We start from the raw sequence: 22,984 nt of genomic DNA on the forward strand, positions 1-22,984 counted from the left end.
ACATAACGAATAAAAAATAACGATAATGACGTACTTGGGAATAAATGTTGCTCTGGAAAATATTTCTGATGAAATGACTCGACTCGACGAGTCTCAAAACTTTCATTCTCGAGTGAATATTACCTATACTAAAAGAAGAAAAAAAATTCAGCAGAAACATTTCTAAATAAAGGTAAGAAATTTTCTAATTAAAAGTTTCTTATTCGAATCTCTTAAATACAAGAAGAAGAAGAAGAATATACGAGATTTAAGAATTAAATTTAACATATCAATTAATAAAAAAGAACAAGTCGAATTTGTATCTAATCATCCATTCTCGCGAAGAAATAACTCATACTTATTACACAACCTAACAACACAATCGCGACTTCCTCATCCATCTCTCATCTTCGAAGAGAAGAATCCATACATACACACACATTACAAGGATTCAACGCTCGGAATCGATCGCCGAAACGCGTGCATCCGCGTGGCGTGCATCCGAACTTGATGACCGCGCGAGAGGAAGGAGTGAAGAGTGAAAAGCGAGGAAACGAGAGAGAGAGGGAAAAGGAGAAAAAGGGCGAGACGAAAGAAGGGAAAGAGAAGGAAGGTTTCAGTACGCTGGCGCGTATCTATCGATCCACTTTCGAGGACAGCGGTTGCGGGATGAAGAACCGTTGCATCCACCACGGCTTAGTCGACCATCGTGGTTCCATGGAACCGTGTCGCAACAAGCCGATGCCGTTCATCATGATCCATCCATCCATCGATCGATCACACAAGTGTGCTCGTCACAAGTCGTCTTGGAGGGGGAGTTTCGGTTTCGGTTTTCTTTCTTTTTTTTTTTTCCAAGATGGGAACGATTCATCATCGTCGAGCCGAGAGAAATTTATTGCTTATCTTGAGAGATAGACTCGTTCGATCGGAGGAGAAACTCGTGTTTCGTGGTATATCGCGCCATTGTCTCGTCGATAATGGGATGGATCGAGGAGGGTGGAGAAGGTTTGAGAAGGTTGTTCGGGATTCCGGAGGAGATATCTTGAGATTTTTCCTCGTGTTCGAAAATTTAATTTTAAATAGAACGAAAGGTGTCGAACCAATTCGAAATAATTCATTAAACGCGTAATTAAATTGTATTAAAAACAGTATAAATATAATAATCCGTTTATATTGCGGAGAAACTTAAGGAATCTTAATATAAACTCTTCAAACTATCCCTCCAAAATTTCACTTACAAAGTATTATCGTCGATCTATCGAAATATAAACTAAAAATATAAACTATAAATCCTTTCACCTGTCAAACGATTCCCTTTTTCATTTCCTCGAACGAACACCAACAATTAAACTTAAAGAAGCCGTTAAATATATCAAACACGATAATGAAATATCCACGTTCCTTCGAAACAGCGTTCTCAAACGGAACAAGATTCGGGAGGAGGATATTCTCCTCCTCCCTGACAGGATCGAAGATCAATATCTGGGAGGTGTCCGATTGAAATCGATCGAATCGTCCCGATATCGAGAGTGTCCGGGTGGCTCTCGTGACTGGCTAAATGGGTCGAGAGTTTGGCACACGGAATCGCGGATTGCCGTTGCCAAATTCTGCGAATGCCACACACGATCGTGTGCACGTATCGCGCGCGTGTATCGTTGGATCATCGATCGACGCGCGATCCTCTCTCGTTCGGAATTCGTTGTAACACCCCGTCCGGAATACATTGTTCCTGATTGACTTTGTACACGTATATGGTACACGATATATATATACATATATACATATGCATCGTGCGACTTTCGCGGTCACTTTGCGAAACGATGCGGATTAAACGGACCAAGTGAATTATGAACGCGTATCCACCGTGGACATTTCGCCGTGGACGCGTTGATTTCGCGTATTTATAGTTCACTGTGTAACACGGATCTTTCAAGAAGAGAGAGAGGTGTGGGTTACGGTATTATTATATTATTCGAAGAGCGGGGGGACAGGAAATTTATTTATCGAGGAACGTGTATATGTGCGTGTGTATAAGCTAGTTTCTTGGTATTCTCTAAGAATAACAATTTCTCTGCGTCGAATCTGTTCCATATTGTAATAGGAGAACTCGTGCCCTCCCCTCCCCGAGATCTCAACGCCCATCGTTATGGTTGAACGATTCATTTTTGCGACAGTTTGTCACATTCGAAATTTTTCCAATCTATTCTCTTTTACATCGTTCTCTTTAGATTAAAACGAGGGGATTATCGTTTTCTCGAAAGAAAATAAGAATCGAATCGTTTTCGTTTCCTTCGTCGTTGAGAAAATTACGGGAAATTGTTTCGTTTTCGAGAAATGATAAAAGTGGTGTCGGGTTGATGGTGGTGGGATCGATTGGAAAAACTTCACTAGGCTGACAGAAAGTATAAAAGAGGCGGAGGGAAGACTCTCGAAAAATGAGAAACCGGAAATCGTCTACCGATTCCGGAAGTTTGTCCCGACGACGTGGATTCCCCGAGTATCTCGGAGGGGGGGAGATCTTGTTTTCCAAGGCATTAATTCGCCTGGACACGGGGTGAAACGTCGGAAATGACGAAACGTGGTCGTGTCGGGGGACGTCGATTCAATTTTCACGACGTTTCCGCTCGAAAACCAAACAACTTTCCCTGAGAAAGGCTGGCTGGAAAATGGAGAATGTGAAACGATAACTCCATTTCCAACACGATATTTCACACACTGTTCACAAATTATAACGCTGATTAAAAATATCATGATATAAATCAAGAAGATTTAAACGATTCAAATACAAATATATATAGAAAGCTACTCGATGCAGTTCGCGATTAAATTACGAATAGTGGATGGAAAAAAGAAGATCGTATAAAGTTTCACCCTATGATCTCGCTCTATCGATCAAAATCGACGAAACGAGAATCGTTGACCCGTCAGAGGCGCAATATCTCGTTACAAATAACGAGTTCCCTTGAAATTCATTCCGAGTGCGAGCGCTCTCGAAAGTGTTTCCCCGTGGAAAAAGCATTGATTATACAAAGAACGATTTTCCCTTCTCCTTTCTCAAAGAAATTCGACTCCTCCCCTCGGTTAACGGATTAATCACCCTTCGACAATCGAGAGATTTTTCGATATCTATGGATTATTTCTCAACTACAGTAATCGAGCAGAATGTTAACGTATTATTAACGTATTCTTTTTGGAGATGGTCGATTCAGATGATCAAAAGAAGAAAAGTTGGTATATCGATTGAATATATCGGATTTGAGGAGGCAAAAAAGAAGGAGAGAGAGATAATGTTTGACGAAGATCATTAACTCTTTCAACTCTAAATGGAATACGTTTATACTTTTGATCCTCAATGCGTGATCTAATTATTTTTATAGCTTTTTAATTTTATAATTATCGTTAATATAATCACGTTTCAGAAGATCGTTATAATTCAATTCTAATTGAAAATTTAAGCGGTCGCGCGTAAACCACCATCTTTCAAAGCGGTACAGTAATAGTCCGCTCTCGAGTTTCCTTCTTAAGTACACAACAAACCAGAAATCCTATCAGGAAAATTCGAATCGAATTGCCCCCGCCCCCCAATTTCAAACTTCGAACAATTCCCATCGAGAATCGATTAAACGCGAGGCGGACCGCAAACACGCGTAGAATCTCGGCGAGGAGGCGAAATAAATCGGGCAATTTGCAAGATGTCCAACCGATTTCTCATAATCGAGACAAAAGGGGGAAAAAAGGCAACAGTTGTTCAAGTTAGATTGGAAAATTAATCGATCGATCGAAACATATCGTGTATTTCTATCGATTGATAAATATCTTACGTGACAACTTTTGCATTTTCTTTCATCTTCGATGTGAGCAACGACGCATTTTGCCGATAATTTTTCCACGAGAATCGTGAAAGGGTCAATCCGTTGATTTACGACATCATCATAGCTTCTTGATGCGAAATCGATACACGATTTCGAAAGCTCATTCATCGGTAAATTTGATCTTACTTTATGGAAATATACCATTCTCTCGACGTTTTGGAATTTCATTCTTTTTTTCTCGCCGATTCTTGTGGATCGAATTAATTTTTGATCGAATCGTAAGGTTTTTTCGATCCAATTCAATCAGTATTATTCCTCGAAATATATTTACAATAAAATTATTGCAAATAACTGGTCCGAATAAATTGATAAACCGAACCGTTTAAAATTTTGCCCATCGCTGCAGATCGTCAGCAGCCTGCGCCTGACACGTGCCCGCTTCCGGTTCCTAATTTCGCGGCACAACAGAGGGTTGGAACGTTTCAATCTCGCGAAATAATGCTACCCACGTGCAGATATAACGTTCAAATACGTTTGAACACGGTCCGCGGACACGTGTCCGGATAATTTCTCCCGAGCTTTGCGTCGTATCGGTGTTGGATTATCGGTAAATAACATCGATTTAGAACGATTTAGGGGGTGGCGGGGTGTTATTCCACGTGCACGTGATAGAATTTATTCCGAAAACGTGAGAATTCGGATGGGAGAGGATTTTCGTTCAAAATACAAATTGTTTCCAAGTTGTGCATCGTTTATGAATAATTTTCCGAATGTCTTGAATGTTTCTCTTATTGCTTGAATTATTTATCCCTAATTTAACTCCGTTTCAAATAATAAAGAAGGTTCACGAAGCTAGGAATATTTAAAAGAGAAACCGAGGAGATCTTCCTCATCTTTCTGAGGACCTAGTTTTCTCAAAAAATTCTAAGTGTACAAACTTTAAAAAAGACGAAGAAATCGGCAACAATGAAGAGAATCTAACGACGTATTGACAAATAAAAAAAAAGCCACCTGACCTCATTCTAAAAATAATAAATCCACACAAACGTAGAAAGCAGTGGTAAAGTAATCTCCTCCTCTCCTCGTATTTGGCCCAAACATTTGAATCCAAACCGAAACTGGTGAAAAACACTCTCTAGACAAGGATTGAAAAACATCATTATACGAGAAAGAAAGGCCCTTCACGTTTTGGAAACGCGGGAGAAGAGGTCCGAAAATATTCATCGCCGGGTTGTTCAAAGTCGTTTCATCTCTTCGTCTCGTCCACGTGCATAACTAGCGTACTCTCGTGATTTCGGCCCGGCCTCGTCGACACAAAGAGGGAAGACGCAACCTGGGTGTCCGACCCAGGGGTTGAAGAGCCTCGTAATCCGGGGGCAGTGACACGTAAGTAAGACGCGGAGAGGAGAAAGGGCCTCGAGGGCCTTCCACGGTTCGCTGTGGAGGGGAAAGATCGACCGTTTCGACCGTGGAACATCGTGTGATTCGGAGATCTTTGTTCCAAAGCGATCTTTAGATCTTCAGAAGTGGACTGGGAATCGGAGAGGGATGGATGAATCTCGAATCTGCGAAGAGATCGAATGATGAGGCTTTGACAATTTTTCAGAATTGTTATGGAGTTATTAAAAATGAAGAATTAGAAATATCGATGAAATAGTTGAGGATTTACGATGTTTTATAATGGCTTTTTAAAGGAAAATAATTGATAATTGACGATATCCATATATTTTTTGGTAATTTTGGAATAATGTGTATGAATAATCACGATCCTACTTGAATTGAAAGTAATAGATTTCTATTATATTTTGTTTCAAATAAAAAAGTTAAAATGAAAGTGAAATTTTTCGTTATGTTAATAAGAGTAAAAGGTTTTTACAAAAGATTTTAATATCTTAAGGCACGATATCGATAATCATCTTCAATTACTCGAGATAATTACAACAATAACCTCCTCAGAAGTGTTTAAACTCTCAAACATCGACAAAATTTTCACTATTCAGCATCATTCCAAGATTATTAAAAACCATACATCCCAACACGTAAAACAAAACAAAAAAAAAATTCTTTCTCACGAAGAATCTCGCGGATTGGCTCACCCTTTGCACATACTCGTCAGGGTATTTAAGTGTACGTGAAATAAAAAAAGACCACCTTGGTTCGTTGGAAAGGTTGCAGCAGATAGCGATGGGGCCGAGTATATCGCAAGATTCGAACAACTAGAAAAACTAGATTTCCTTTTAAAATACTTTTGAAATTTCCAAATCCACGAATAACAAATATTATAATTTCTACTTATCAAATATAAATTATACTATAATCTTTACATATAAAACATTCAAATTCCACAGAACGATTCTTCCCATCTATTCCATTCAGATCAAGAAATTTCACGCCGAACTCGATCCCATCGCTATCCACGAATCTACGAATCGCCCCCCCGCGATCGTTCACCCAGAATAATTTATAACCACGCTGAAAGTAACCATTTAATACCGTTCGAATTCTATGATCCCCATAATTTCCTCGGATCTACAATTACACACTCGATCCCATCGCTATCTAAGCGAAGCGGGGTTGAATCGGAAGGACGACCTTTCTCTCCCCTTCTCTCGTCGAAACGCGGCGTTATATTTATCGAGAGGCCTTGCTTGCCGCAGGAGGCGTGCGTGCGAAAACGCAACGCGCTCGAGAACGCGCTCGTATCGACCGGTGTCGTTTACCAGAGAGAGAGAAAAATCACAAGATAGAGAGAGAGAGAGAGAGAATGGGGAGAGACGACCTTTTTTCCCGCCTAGTTAAGCTCCATCGTTGGAAATCCGACCGGAAGGACGCGGCTATAAATTTTTCATTCGATCTGACGGAAGCCTCGAGAGGCGCCAGATTCGCGAGATTCTCGTCTCGATGATAACGAGCAGGACTCGAATATATATATAAGAGGAGAGGAAAACGCTAGATATTCGATCGAAGATGGCGACGATGACGATAATAACAGAGCCTGTGTATCATGGTGGAGAAATTCCAGAGGGAGGAAGCTCTCTCTCTTTCTCTTTTCCGGATTTCTCGTCTCTCTCCCTCCCTTTCGTCCTTTATCCTTAACTTTCTATTCAGGACTCTTCTCCTATCTACGGCGTTGAAAAATAACGAGGCAACCGAGGGAACAAAGCGGCAACTTTGAAAGCGGATACGTCGTTACAGTGGAAAATTCATCCATCCCCGTCGAAGCAGAAGCTGCGGTAATTAAACACGTTGGCGAACGTCGCGGATCCTGAAACGCGAGCCCTCCCCCTATCATCCTACAGGAATTTAGCCCAGTTACACCAGAAGGGAAAGAAAGGGGTGTTGATCGAGAGAAGGAAGGGGAGGGAAGTCAGACGTTAGACCAGGGATAAATGAACGAGTTCGAAGTGGCTGGATCGAAGGAGAGAGAAATTAACTGTTAGAGAGGGAGAGAAATTCTCTTCCCTTGTTGAAAAGAATTTTTATCAGGATTAATTTATTCCTGAGACATTTGACAAATTTTATATAATTTAACTAACTTGTATATTGAGAATTATATATATATATATATATATATAAAAATTTGGAAAATCGTAAATTGCTCGAAGTCACCTTCGAATCTTTTAAAATAGAAAACTGTATCATTTCTTCCCCTTTCTTCTCGTGTATATATATATATATATATATATATAAGTTTCGCGTAAAATAATACGATACATTAGACGGAAAGCATAGTAAACTTGTTTATTTTATAGACGAGGAACACGTGAGAGAAAATTTTAATCGTGCCATTATTATTCAACGGGTGGAAAAAAGGAGAGCGAAACGGCGCGGAAGAGGAAAAGGAGGAGGAGGAAAGGAGCAACGAGTCGTAATAAAGGCGGGGGAGAAACTTCCAAGTCCGGAGTTTGTCGTTCATTGATACAATTCACGCGAACGAACTCGATAACAGATATAACGAGGGCTGATAAAGAAACGGCACGATTTTAACGACGTCGCGAAATATGGCGACAGAAATTTATAGTCGGCTGTACACTACTTCTCTCGCTTCTTTCTATATATTCCTATCTCTCCCTCTTTCTTCTTGAAAATGAAAAAAAAAAAGAAGGAAGGGAAGAGAGAAAAAAGAAAGAAAGAAAGAAAGAAAAAAGGAAACGAGGAGAAGTTTAAACCGGCTTTTAGAGGAGAACGGTTATTACGGATATAAAAACGAGATTGGACGATGACGATGATGACTTTAACAACGATATCGCGTCGTTTCCAACGTCAATCGTCATCCCGACGCGGCGAACCTTTGAGAAATTCCGTGAAACGCCCCCGTTTCAACCAGTACGCACAACGAGAGAAAAAGAATAAAATCACTTTTACAATTTATAAGTAAAAACGTCCGGTTGATCTCTCGTGCGTGTGCACGCGCGATTCACAAAGTCGGCTATCAGATATTGAGACGATATCTATCGCGAGTTATTTTATTAATTTTATTAATTTTATTAATATAAAGAATCAGTTTGTAGAATCGATCAAACGTAAAATAATATCGAATTTTCAGAAATTTAAAGATTCGAAAATATAGCTACATTACACGTCTGTAACGTATTCCCCATATTAAATTGTTTTATAGAGAAAGAAAGATTCCATACTCGAAAATATTTCACGAAAATATTCGAAATATTCGTTCGAATGAATATATATCATTGAACGAGATAAACAATTCTATAGTTGACACGCGAGTGCTATTATTTGTATCGTTTCAATGTACGACAGTTCATTAATGAAATAGACACGATGGGTGACGTATCGATCGCAATTCACGAAATATCATGATTGAAAGATCGTGAAAGCTGTTGCATTTGTTTAGTTCGAGGCAATTCGATTCGAAAAAATGATCAACGATCGATACAAAATTACTACCTCACGAAAAATCATTAAAAATTACAAATTCTATTATTCAATCGTAAGATAATCACTTGTAACACGTTTGAGACGACATTAAGACAGAATCTATAATTAAAAAAAAACAATGCGACATTCTTTGAATAGTTCAGATAACAAATATGTAAAATAGATATTTTTTTTACAGCGTAATGCTTCGTGTTATATAAGAATTATTCTATATTTTCTCCAGAAGAGGAAGGAATAGAATCAGTGGGATTTTTCCTCCCGTTAATTCGAGAGCTCGACTCTATTTTGCGGGAAACGATACTCGTTTACTGTCTCGAACGATTGCATACCGGATAAGGAGAACGTGACTTCCGAGTTGTTTCCAAGATTTTAGAATTTGCATCATGGTGGAAAGAGAGTATAGTTTAATTCGTTTACGAGCGGAATTGTTCCATACTTTCGAGTTGGATTGAGTGGAGAATGAGATGAAATTTGAGGCGATAAATATCCGAGGCGGAGAACATTTCAACTAAGATCCATTTGTAACTTTGAGAAAATGGAGAAGATGATGAAAGCTTTTCGATTACTGCGGAAAATCAAAATTTAAGGTAAGTTTTTACGATGGTTTAATTATCTTTCGTTTTTCTTTAACAAAAAAAAAAAAAAATAATAATAACGAGATATCGAGAGATAGATTGGATTCAAATAAAAGTGAATATCGAAAAAGAAACTCATTTCAACGTACACGTGACATACACTGTCAGTTCATTTCTGGATGTACGTCAACGTGAAATATAATTAAAATATCGTAGATCCAAAGATATAAAAATATAAGGATTACGTAAATAATTTCCTTAAAATTCCAATGTTAATCTTTTTCTTTTTCCAAACATATATTAAAATTTCCGCAAAAAGATAAAATTAATATTTTTCAGAAAAATACCGAAGAATATTGCCAAATTTCCTACGAAAACTTGGAAAAATTTGGCAAACTTTCAAAAATTCATAAAAACTTCGGAACCTCGAAATATTAAAAAAGGGAGGAGATAAACTTTCGATAAAGTTAGATAAAGAAAGGAATCCCAAGATGATAACTCCTTCTTGAATAAGAACACACACACACAGATTCGCAAAAAAATCTACGTTTTACGAAGAATTGGATAAAATTTGAGACAAGAATTCTTCATTGTTAAAACGACAGGAATGTAAATAAACGAGCAACTAACGCGAAACAATATCAATTTGACTCTGTTCATCAGATTAAGCGCGTATTAATTAAAAAGTTTTATAAACAAAAAGAGAGAAACCGGCGATCTTTGACTTGGCGATTAATCGTGCAATCTCCTCATTCAGGAAAATATTGTTTAACGAGCGTCAATCAACGTAGAATTATATTACATGCAATGAATCACTATACACGTAATTGAAATGCATGGTTGAATGATCGATGAAGTCTTTATTACAGGTATGATCCGATATTGAGATTTTTATTGAATCGTTACATCATTTTGATTTGTTTAACTAACTAAAATGGAAATTATACAGGAAATTTTGCATTTTATCAAGGAAATTTATAATAATAAAGTAATATCTCTTCTAACATCTCTTCTAACATTATTACTTTCGTGACGTCTTCATTAAAAAATTAAACTTCCTTTTGAAAAATTATTTCCTTTTGAAATTATTATTAAATAATTATTATTCTCGTTTATAAACCCAGGCTAACTTTATACAGAAGAATGGGCATTCTATTCCAAAAAAGGAAATATTATATTAATTAAAATTTCATGATAAAATTTAATTAAATCTCTAAGCTCATCGATCGATAACTTCGACACGTGTCCAAATATCCCAATCAGATGAAACATACGACTTCGAACGTCAATATTAACATATATTATCCATCAAAGAGTAAAATCTCTTTGAAAGGAGGCACACTTTCAAAAGAACCGACTACAACACAGCGTGAAGAGAAAAATCGATTCACAAATGGCCTCAAAAGTCAAACCAATATCTCAATCATCGCCCGTACGTCTCGTCTCAACCCTCTATCCTCCCACTCCACCCCCAAAGATTCCAACGATTTTCTAAATTTTACCTTGTCGACAATCCCAAGTGCAAGCGCCAGTCGATAGTTAATCACGATCCTCGAACAAATCCTAACCGCTAGAAACCGCGACTGGGGACCGCAGAGAATCAATCTACCAATGCTCCACGGATCGTTCGTGACCCCCTCCTCCCTTTCCTATTATAAATCGAACTCTGAACTGAAAGGGAGCACGTAGGATCAACGTACAATACACACGAGCTGATCTTCTTCATCCTTTTCTCTCCTTTTCTCTCTGTTTTCCTCCCTTTTGACTCGTGTGTGGCCTTCCAACGCGGCAGCAACCTCGACATTTCCCCAGATCGTGGAGGGTTAAGCCAAGCCTTAAACGGAGAAGCGAAATAGCGAACGAGAAGAAAGAGAAGGAGAAAGAGAGACAGTGTAGGGATAGGCGGTAATCCCCCGCAGAGTCTCCATTGTACGAGGATCTCTTTTAACCCCCTCTCGGTCTTTTCCAAGCTGCATGTAAATACAGGCTGACCACACAACCTGAAAGATGCTTGTGGAGGAGGGTAGGGGGTTGAAAGAAAACACCGGACACGGCGGTATGTTATGAATAAGGTATTCCATGCGTTACTACGGGGTTGGCCGTGTGTATTGATCTGGCCACGGTGCCCCGCCTCTCTCTTTCTCTCTCTTCACCCCTTGCTTCGCCCTCGCCTCGTCTCTGTCTCTCCCTCTTCCTCTCTTCCCTCTCTCGACCGCTGTTGTTCTGGCATCTTTCTACGTGTCGTTGCTTTTTCTGCTTGTTCCCTTCTCTCTCTCTCTCTTTCTCTCTGACTCTTTTGTTTTTCTCCAGATGGAGGTTCTCGAAGAGACGTAGAATTAGATTAATGAGAGGATACGAGGAATTTTTTTTCCCTTCTTTCTTTTTTCCTTTCGCATTTCTCACCGGAGATGTTGTTTGTTTTAGGGACGATTGAATTAGAATGGAATACGAATTGAAGGGCGATCGTTCACCTGTTGATGCGTGAATACGATGGGCCGTTGTCCTGGCACACGAAGACCTCCAGGGAGAAGGATAACGATTATTGTCGGAGAAGTGGCTTCCGGTATCCTTCGATGGACACCGTCGTCTTTTTCTTCGTTGATTGTCGTTGGACAATTCAGGTTTTTTATAAATATATTCTTCTATAAATGATTTCTTTTCAGATAGAATTCAAAAACGGATATTAACTCGTGCTCTCTCGATTTTCCAAATATTTAAAAGGTAAGATATCTTGTGTATAAAATTATCAGCACGACAATGTAATATAAATCTTTAATTTTCTTAGATCCATTGTCCGTTAACCCACTAAAGGATTTCCAATTTTCGAGGGATTCCATCAATTTTTCGTGGAAACGATCGTTGCGGAGGGAAAAAAGAGAGAAACGCAACCCCGCGGTTTCGAAGGGGGTAAGATTAAAGGCGAGGGCGGGACGAGAAGAAGGCAGAGTTCGATCAGATATATTCCGTTGGGTTTCGAAAAGCGGGCCACGTAATGAATTCGTGCGCCCTTCGTCGATGGCCTGGTTTCATTGCGAGCTACGCCATGCTAAATGAAGGTACGACCTTCCGCGCGAGGGTCGCGCGAGGTCGCCGAAGATTAGTCGCCGCTCCTTCGTGAACCTGAAATTTCCCCGGCTCAGGAAATTCATCGAGAGGATCCGTGAATTAACACATTCACATATGGTCGTTCAACCCTCTCTCAATAATGGATAGATACTTTTAAAATCGCACAGGTTTTTTTATTTATTTATTTATTTATCCTAGTTTCCGCGTTGAATTGTAATTAATTTGTAATTGTATTGTAATAATATTTAATTATATAATGTGATGAATTATCATTGTTCGATAGAAAGAAGAAAAAACGGCATTGAGACGAAGGAAGGAAGCCATCGCGCGAGCTGTTAACCCTTTCATCGTTGCGAAACCGTACATAGGTTTAAAACGGTTTCTGCAGTTTAATTTATCACCTGGACCATTTATCTTCCCGCAAAAATTAAACTGATCTTCTTACTACCGCCATTTCCCCTAATCAATCCCAAAAAAACGTTGACACATACGTCCTCGAGATACAATTAGCCCGGCTAATTTCATCCCCCGACTTTTCTTATCGACCATTTGTGAATAGGGGTGGCTCGTTCAAACCACGTGTACACTCTTCTTGCCTCGTAAGTGGACGACGTAATAACAAATTGAAGGACAAATCTGGGCAAAGATACGCTTGTTCCACCGATAATTGATCGAGTTGAGGGTAAGTCGACAGATTGTTCTTTCAGAACAAAAATGTACGAATATGAAAATTAACTTCAACGTATTTTTAGAATCATCTTTATTCGCGAAAATAAAAGAGTGTTTAAATACAAAAAGGGAGAGAATCGACGAGTCTGATAATTTCCATTCACCAATACCGGACATCTGAGATACCTTTACAACTTAAAAAGAAATTGGAACGAAGTAATAAGAAAGCACGAGGAAGAAGAAGGAGAAGAAGAAGAATCATCTCTCTCTCTCTTTCTCTTAATTGTTCGAACGAGCAGTTGAGCTCGTTAAATCGGCGTTCCAGTTTGTCGGCCGGGGAGGGGGAGGTTGAGAAAGAAGGGAGGGGTTTTGGAAGGAGACATTTTTCTCCGAGCACCGTTAAATAATTGTCTTCCTGAAACGATTGGAAGATAGCGATGCAACGTGGTTAAATCGAAAAGTCGATTCCAACCCCCTCCCCGTCTCACCACCACCCCTCCCCAGATACCGCTAACGGGATCTGACAAGGCGAACGCCGGTACTCGCGCATCTATAGAGGGGCCGTATCGATTCTCGAGGCGGCAGGAACTCGCTGACAAGGTTACAAGGTTGCGCTAATTGAGGGTTTTAATTTCCTGTCCGCCCACCAGAACCCCCTCGCCCCCCTCCCCTCCTCCCCCGATTTATTCGGCCGGCCGCGATACACGCGATCCTTTTGTGTGCCGCCGCCGCTGGTTTTGTTAACCGAGTTATTCGATCGCACACTTTGGGAAGGAAAGGGTCTTTCTAGAAGATAGAATTGATAACGCGGGGTAAAAGAATCAGAGTCTGTGATATATAATAATAATCGAGATTTTTTAAAAATTTTTTTTCAATTTTTAGGCTTCGTCAATTTTCTAATTTGGTGGCTATGATCGAAGTTCTTTGAGGCATGGTTAATCCCTGTGGATGGAATCCCGTTCGCGCGATAAAGATTTTTAAGTGGTTCGATTTTAAAAAAATTTTTAAAATCTCGTTGGAAAAATGGACGAGGGTTTGATTGGCCATCGTCGATCGAACCCTTCTTGAATTTTTGAAGAAAGTAATATTTATTTGAAATGTATATTTTTTTGTAGTTGAAATATTATTATTCGAGTGGTTAGTTGATCTTCTTGAGGAAAGATTGATTATACATTCGTACGAGAAACACAATTTTGCACGGGTGAGAAAAGTTTTCCCCTCGATTTCGAATATTGTAACGAATCAGCAAGAAGGTCTCTCTGGGGGTTCTGTTGAAATTTCAAAAGACTTAATAGGCTTAACGAACTTGGACCTCAAGTTTCGAAAGTCTCGAATATGTCGGCAGACTTTACGAATCTTGAAGGATCTTCTCTAAACTACCTTTACCCAAAAGCACCAATTATTAAGTATTCAAGATGTATATATCGTTAGAAATTCTAATTTTCTTTCGTAACTGCGTGTTTTTGAATGGATTCGCGATTTAAGCTATTTTCGTAAATAAATAACAGAGAGAAATAAATATAAAATCACGTTCAATATTCCTATAATCCCAAAAAATTTGATGGAACATCAAAAAATCATACAGAAAAGAGAAGAATACTTTTTTATTCGCTCGAAAAGGATTATAACGTGCATTACTTATTATTGCCTTGAATTTAGCGCCAAAAACCGAACTTAACCTACGATTCGACGAAAATTGCCGAAAAAAGCCGAGCGTAATCGAGGAAAATTGGTCTCGCGCACGCGCAATAAAGTTAAAAATATCTTGCATTATCTTGCTTATCTTGTCGCGATTAAAACAAATCGATTATTACAATTGTTTCTTTTTTCCTCGACACGCGATTCTCCGTTTAATTTCTATTTTTTTATCAAATTAAAAATCTATCTTGTGCGATACGCCCTCTTGAACGGGTAGGATGGATCGTAGTTATCTTTAATAGGAAGCGTTACGGAGCGTACCGTTTCGTGCGAATTTCTAAGACTTCCACAAAGGCTATTTAGTCAAAGGTTCGATAATCTTCGTAGCGTAAACTACGCATAGAAGTTAACGGCTGTGAATTACGCCGAACAATGCATCGGTACGTATTCAGAATTTCAATGAATTAACAACGGGTTGCACCGAACAATTGCAACAACTATCAGCCTCCCCATCTTTGTGACCGTTTCAACTACGACTTTTCCAGAGATAATCACTGTCTCGGTTAATCTCGGGATTCGTCGTCGAAATTATTCTATTCTATTAAGAAAACTCGTCACAAGGAATAATTTATTTTGTATCGGGATAGAAAGAACAATATAAAAAAAAAAAGCACGAGAAAAAAAAATGGACGAGTATCAGAAACTGTATACGTCGTTTTCATCGAATGAAGAATTCCATTTCGCATGGAAAATAATTAAGAAAAACCAAGTTCACGTTACACGTTTTTTTTCCCTCGATTATGAATTCAAAGAATAATATAATAAAGAAAGGAAATAAAAGAAAATTGAGGCCTGAATATAAAAAGAATATAAATGTTATCATAATAATAAACCGTGTAATTTCATTTCTTCCCTTATGATATAATTCTCCTTTCTTCACTAATTAAATAACTTATAATAAATAAAGATATGGAGAAAAGTTATTTTTTATTCCTTCTAATTTTTCTTTTATAAAGGCAAAAAAAAAAACATATAGATTTCTTTTCCTGAATACGAATATTTTTATAATTAATTCAATTTTATTATTAATCCTGTGGTTAGGTGATAAAAATTCACGATAAAAAAAAAACAATTTCGAGCAACAAAACGTTTTTTTTAATCGTCGACGCGAACAAATTTATTACACAACCTTCGTATAGCTTCATCCTTTAAGAGACAGCAATAGGAATCCATCCACCCGTGCATACAGCCAAGAATCCTCGATTTCAGGGTTAATCTCGATCACGGTACGAGACTCTTAAGGCGGAAGAAGAGCGCTCTCGAACCGCCAATCGCATTCTTTCCCTCTAGCCAACATCTTTCCAGACGGTTCCGCAAATTTCCGCGAATTTAATTTCGTATTTCCTTGAACCATCTCGTCTCAAGACGACTCTTAATACGTCAATATTAACGAATGTTTACCCACCACAAGGTAACAACACGATCTGGCATTACGCTCGCGATAATGAAAGAGAACGCAATATAGAAATTTGGATGACGGAATGAAAAGAGAGAGAGAGAGATTACTTAGTTTTAATCTGCCGCTAATCTACTTTGAAAATTCTATAGATAGTAAAATTCATCGCGTGCAATGACGATTGCAAAATCTTCTCGATAAAGAAAACCAATTTTCTTAATCCAAATAAACAACCAGCTACGCGATTTAACTTCTTTTTACCCATTCCCTTTATTATACCATATTGAAGACAAAAAAATACCTAAACGTATTATATTTTTCTATTCAACAGAAATGAAACATCGAATTTCACAAACAGAAGGGAAAGAAGCACAAAATTTATCGAGAATCCCTCTCCAATCCGATCTCTTTCGATCGAAGAAAGAAAATCGAATCCCAAACCGATCAAAAGATTGTCAAGGGTCGAAAAGGAAGGGGGGAGAGGAGGAGAAGAGTTAAGAGAAGCGAGCGAGAACAGGAGAAGAGGGCCCCTGTTTATTTGTTCTTTCGTAAAGTCAACAAAAATTTCGCCGGCCCGGCACGAGCATCGAACGAAGGAACAGTGGACGATGGTCGAGCCAAATGTAGTTGGCCGACCGGCCAAAATGAGTTTGTGTCTATTATTACACTCCACCCAGCCGTGAGCCACGAGCCGGCACGGGGCCCGGTTATACAGCCGTCTACAGGGTGTTCGCGTCGCTGCTCAACCGATTTTCTCGTAAATATTAAGGTCGTCCATTAAGTCGTGGAGATCGTTTGTAAACGATAATAGGCTACATCGAGTTTATACTTCGCGCCAATTTTTTTCCCCTCCCTGCTTCTTAAAAAGTCGGGTTGTTATGGAGGGGGGAAAGTGGTTGATGATAAATGGGATTGAAAAAAGAAATACTTTTTTTTTGGGAGCTCTTTTAAAATTATCTTAAATAGAACGAAGATGTTTGCGAATAAATTTTGAAATTTTATTTAACATTTGCTCGATCGTTTATTTCTTTTTGCACGAAAAAGTTTCGAAAATCGAGAAATACATGTGTTTAAAAAAAAAAAAGAAAGAAAGAAAAATTTGTGTAGACCAAGGCAAAATAGAAAAAATAGATTTTGAAAATAGAAATCGTATTATTTCGCAACGGAAAAAATAACTTTATATTTTTTTTAGAATAGAAATCACAACCAAATGTGTCAAATAAGATAACAAGTATTAGAAAGACTTTGTCTTTGAAATAATCGTACAACATGAAATAACAATGGGGAATAAAAGAAAATAGAAATGAAATTTTATACATCGAATCGAATAATAATCCCGATACATGATGTATAAAATTTCTTTCGGCTATTAAACGTACGATATGCAAATCTCAACAAATCGATGGACAACGATGCTCTTCTGTGTCAGAATACAATGCGACTCGTGTAAAAACTGTGGATCGAACAGTGCCTCTTACTTTATACCCGTTATTTTAAAAAAAGATTCGCCAAGAATATATCCTTCCACCTACCTACGATCTTCATTCTTTCCTCTTATTCAACAATTCTGACATTCTGTTCTATCCGGACAAAGATGATATAAAAATTCGTGGATTTATCCAGATCCACGCGCATCTGGTTCAAAAACTTTATGGATAAAATCCGATTTCGATTTAACAAAAAAAAAAAAAACAATTCTCTCTAAATCGAATAATAATAAATAAAAAGAGGAAGAAGATTAATGTTGGAAGCAATAGAAACTCGGGTTTGACAGAAATTGGGTCACAAATGTTACGACACATTTTCCTATGTCATTATCTTGAATAACATCGCGATGTTATCAGATACGACGTAGGTGGTAAACACGTGCCACCATCAAACATAATTAATGTAATACGCGCGAGAAATTCTCAATTTCTGTGTGTTTGAATTAATCTCTCTCTCTCTCTCTCTCTCTTTTTTTTATCAGAGAATCGTCGAGATACATTCCAAGAATATAATTTCACTCTGGAGAGATTCTACGACGATTAATATAAATTGATCGATAAATTGTTAATGATAATAACTATTATACGATTATTTTTACGCGTCTTTATGTTTGTTTCGTTTATATTTTACAAATTTTTACAAAATTATAAATTATATACCGTGATAAAGGATTAAATTATAATGATGATAATGTATGAGTAAATCAAAACAGTATCTTTATTTTTAGATCTTTTTTTTTACAATTTTAATATTATTTCTGTGATACGAGCGATACGAAAAAAGAGAGAAAGAAAGAGAGAGAGAGATTTAAATATTTAAATTTTTAAGAATTTAAATATCTAAGTGGAATATAAAATTTAAAAAAATTTTAAAGTGAAATGAATTAATCGGGGAAGAATGATCGATAAGAGGATAGAATTTATTTACATAATAACAGGAGAAAACAATAACAAGAACAAATAAGAAGTGAATTTTTATCCATTTCTTTTCATGGTCATCCAAGGGGCGAAATCTTCTCTCCCTTTCCTCTCAAATATTTCGAGGAAAAAGAGAAAGTTTGTCCTTTGAACTTTTAATCTGATCACGAGGCGCGTATTTAGAGACCCTTGACATTTTCTCCATCCTATATTTCAATACCTAAACCTTCGATATATAAAGAATTATTATAGAAATATTTCGTCTATTTAATAATTTTTCAATTATTTTTAAGACGCGTGAATTCACGTGAATTTAGATATTTACGTTCTCCGCGATACTTCCCTAAGATACTAATCTAACTTTGGACGATAAAAAAAAATATAAGTTACCAAAACTTGAATACCGGGTAATAGCGTTATATATAATATCAGAAAAGAAAATCTAAGCTCCGTATTATTAAAAAAGTTTTTCCTATACGCAATTTCTCAAAAAATCGTTTATAAAGACTAAGAAAAATTAATCGAATACCGTCATAAATTAAACCATTATCACTTAAATCACACGATAAACCTCAAAAAAACCTCAAGAAACCTGAATTACTGCTTCAAAGCTGATTAAAACCGTGCAAAGATTAATAAATATTCAAGGAAAACAATATTACCCATTTATAATATCGCCTAATTAAACCTCTATGCTTATATTAAAAGAAAACCCATCACGAATCGATCAAAATCTCAAAGGAAAAAAACGGTCGGCAAACTTAAAGAATGGTCTAAAATTAAACGAAACGAAAAGTTAGCACACGATCATCATCCGAATCGCACGCATCTCGCACGAGACGCGAAGCGAGATCGTCCAAAAAGCGACGAGTCATCGTTGTCGTCATAGTCATCATCGTCGTCGTCGTCGTCGTCGTCGTCACCACGTGGTCCACGTATCAAGGTGCCTCCCTTTTGTATCATATCGTGTCGAGAGAACGATCGGCAACTCGCTCGAGCGGACGAAAATAGATTACGTAGCCAGGCATTATGAACCGCTATGAAAATATTTATAGATCGGCCACCGTTGGCAAATAATGAGACACGCGGGGGCATAGTCGGACAGTTTAGCCTTTAATAAATAACGCACAACAGGAGGAGGGGGCCACGACGAATGATGCAAATCCTTGGATTAACACGCTGGGCGGGGCAGCGGCGCGATGTTCGACGCGATATCCGAAGCGGAAACGCCGGCTACGATCGCGCGCCGTTTTGAAATCGGACGATTACACCGCCGCGGCGTGATTCATTTATCACTTTCGCGATCACGAGTTCTCGATCATTGCCAGTTGCCTTCAATTGAACCCTCGCTCTGTTTATTTCTCGCCTCTCTTCTAGCTTTTTGCTTCAATAATGTATTTATGCGTTACGTTTTCCAATAAAGATAAAAGATGGAGGGATCCTGTTCCTATTCTTTTCTTAAGTGGACGAGCTTTTGAAAACGAGATCTAAATGCTTTATTGCAATTGAAAATGGACACGTATTAAAATTAAATGTCTAACTAAAATTTCCAAACATCTTGAATTGTAAAGAAGTAGCGATAATGGCGTTATTGCTCTTCCGATTTTTTTTTTTTATTTTATTCTCAAGCCTCATTTCCTTGGGTGGTGAATCGAAGAACAACTTCCTTTCGAAACTTGCCCCGTTTATTAACATCTAAAATGTGCATTGACTTGCGTAAATATCACGCGAATTATCAACCGAGATAAAGACAAAAGGCAAAACGAAACAGAGAAGAGGAGGAGGAGGGCAGTGAGCCACCCACACTATCGAGAATTTCTTCCAATCGAACGCTTCTCTCGGCCGATCCGATATTTTAAGGAAAGGAAACGCAAGGAGAGGTCAAAGGTGTAGAAGACAAAAGGTAAGAGAAAGGTAAACGGCAACGGATGAAGTCAATTTCCATAAAGAGTAATTTGTACTCGAACCGTTTCTTCGTTATTTATAGAGTTCTTCCAGAGAACCGGAAGAAGGCATGAAACGGGGGATCCCTGAGACGTGGGCACGATGGGGATGGAAGGAGGGGGTGGAAACGATCGAAGAAGACAGGGTGGGAAAGAGAGAAAGAAGGAGCGGCGTACACGTACACTCTGCATATTTAATGCAATCAGAATGCATCGGGCCAAGAATATCGTACGGAAGGAGGAGGAGGAGGGATGCAATTTTTCTCGGCACAAAAGAACGATTGAACGTGAGCTTTATTATCGGGGACCAGATTTCACGAATCGTGAAATTATCAAAAATATCGTGCATCTCGGTGAGATGGCTCGAAGAAGAATTCTTAACAACGATAAAATATTAAGTTGATCTGTTATTTCGTACAATTTTTAGTACGTAATAGCTTTTGAGAGAAAGAAGAATATATATATTGTGGTATATTAGTAATTAAAAAAAATAATACTTGAATCCTTCTTATATTATTCCTTCCAATTAAATTCGATTAAAATAATTAAAAAGTTTCAGTTCGAAGATATATTTGCATTTTCTCGTTTTAACTGCATCATTTTGAAAACAAAGAAGAGATATATGAGATACGAGGCAAAAAGTTCTTCCAAGTATCTTTTGTCTCGTTCCACGAATAAAGCTAAAGAATCGTAAAATCATTAAGTGCTTTTGAATATTCATCTTGCCAACCCACTTAAATTTATAACCTAACTTTTCATCTATAATAACCCAACCTGAGCTAACCGAAGTTTACGAGGTGTGGATAAGAACAAGCTAGAAACAATTAAATTATTGTTGCAGGCGAGCCACAAGCCGCACAATTGTGAAATAATTTAAATAACAAAGAACATTATGATAACGATATGGCCTAATTTAAAAAATAGTTAGCAATATTACCAAGAAGAAACCAAAAGAAAAAAATTCATATTCATTGAATGGGATAAAACAAAGGATGGCCGGTTTTAATTAAAAAAGAATTTAAAGAAAATCGACGACTATTCGCAGATAATGATCTAAAAAATGTCTTATAATTTTTTCCTCTGTTGGATGTTCTTGTGTTTTTTTTTCCTCGTTCCAAGTGAATAAGAAGTCGATATAATTTATGCAAGGTGAACGATTATCTTGCTATCAAGCTCGCATAATTTAATAAAAGAGTTGGTCCTGCTGTAAACTCTTTGATTTCATTACAAAAATTATTAGATACGATCATTTCAAAACGCTCTAAAGACAATCCGCTCGTCAACTGACGTCCGTTGCACTTGAAAGGTTTAAACTGCGTTGAAATGAAATATATAATTATCAACGTGTTCCTCTTCTTTGAAAGAGAAATTGGAAAGGGCTCTAATTTTACCAAGTTGACGTCCAAGGAACTTTGAACCGTCTCATTATTTTCGTTCCAATTATAAATATTTCTTTCCAAGATAGAATAAATAAAATTCAATTATTCCGTTCCATTTATATCTACGATTTTATTATTCCGATTTGTAAAAGGGGAAATATAACCGATTTTAATCCTTTCCATTCTTCTTTAATACGGTTATTCACTAGCAATTTCTTTGATGTTCAATTTAAAATAATCATCGCTGATCGAATAATAATATATGTTGTGACAAAAATTATGCACGAAAGTTATTTTTCAAGTTCAAAATAATCGCTTAAAAAAAAGCAATAACCATTTGCAAATTTAATCTTCTTAATTCCCTTCGTTAGAAATTCCATCAATCGAAATCGCAATTTCACTCTTGATTCACATTGACCCTGAAAAATCCGAATCGAGCCAATCCTATAGTTTCGATAATCGACGCGTCACGCCCAAAATTAGAGTTCGATAATTCGTGGAGAAGGGGGCAATTGTCGAGGCAATCGTCGAAGGGCACGCGTCGAGGATGGGTTCGTTCCTTCGTTTTCGTGTAAATTTCTTCGGTACTACGATTCAAGAGGAGGTTGGTGGGAGGGTAGCTGGAGGCGCAATTAGACTGGAAAAATATTAGCTCGGTAATGGGAGAGCCGTGTAACGCGATGCTTTTTAAATTCGGTAATTGTCCAACGGGGAGAAAGTGGTTGAGCCGATGTAAATTGATGTTGCGGCGTGATAGGGAGGGTTGTCGTCAACTTTTAAAATAATATTTAGTACTGTTCCACCGCGACTTCCTTTTCTTATTCGCCGTCACGTTAATTATTCTGATTATTTATTTTCATTTTTTGTTTTGAATTGTGCGCGCTCTCAATGTTATGCGCATTTATTCGTGCTTTAATTTCTCACAATTCCATTTGGGAATAAATTAATTAGGAGTTGAAACAATTGCGCGATTCTTTCTTCCTTTATTTATTTAATTTCCACGTTTTAATTTCGACAAATTACGAAATTGAAATTTTTATCAAACATATTCAATATATTTTTTTCCTTTTACTGCTGATTAGATTTGATATAAAAGAGTAATAGGGAAAAGTAATTATTACAGATGAGTTTATATTAGAAGTAAACTTGTAGGATACAATTTT

At 37.6% G+C, this 22,984-nt stretch overlaps 1 protein-coding gene and 1 long non-coding RNA gene across 13 annotated transcripts in view; one reads left to right on the plus strand and one right to left on the minus strand.

The window, feature by feature from the left end:
- The window catches only part of LOC411046 (serine/threonine-protein phosphatase 2B catalytic subunit 2), a 160,121-nt gene that overhangs the window by 132,215 nt on the left and 4,922 nt on the right, over positions 1–22,984 (minus strand). The gene's annotated exons all lie outside the window — the stretch shown is intronic.
- On the plus strand, positions 8,902–17,057 carry LOC102656496. 6 transcript variants are annotated; one of them, XR_003304515.1, is made up of 7 exons: positions 8,904–9,277; positions 9,605–10,134; positions 11,690–11,986; positions 12,051–12,498; positions 12,622–13,013; positions 13,084–15,078; positions 16,426–17,057. It is a non-coding gene; the product is annotated as an uncharacterized LOC102656496 (long non-coding RNA). The 6 variants fall into 6 exon arrangements; XR_003304513.1 differs by lacking the exon at positions 16,426–17,057 and adding an exon at positions 15,184–15,217; XR_001702707.2 differs by lacking the exon at positions 16,426–17,057 and having other exon boundaries at positions 8,907–9,277; positions 11,690–11,886; positions 11,929–11,986; positions 13,084–14,001.

This window comes from Apis mellifera, linkage group LG4 (genome assembly GCF_003254395.2).
Source record: "Apis mellifera strain DH4 linkage group LG4, Amel_HAv3.1, whole genome shotgun sequence".
NCBI lineage: Eukaryota > Metazoa > Arthropoda > Insecta > Hymenoptera > Apidae > Apis > Apis mellifera.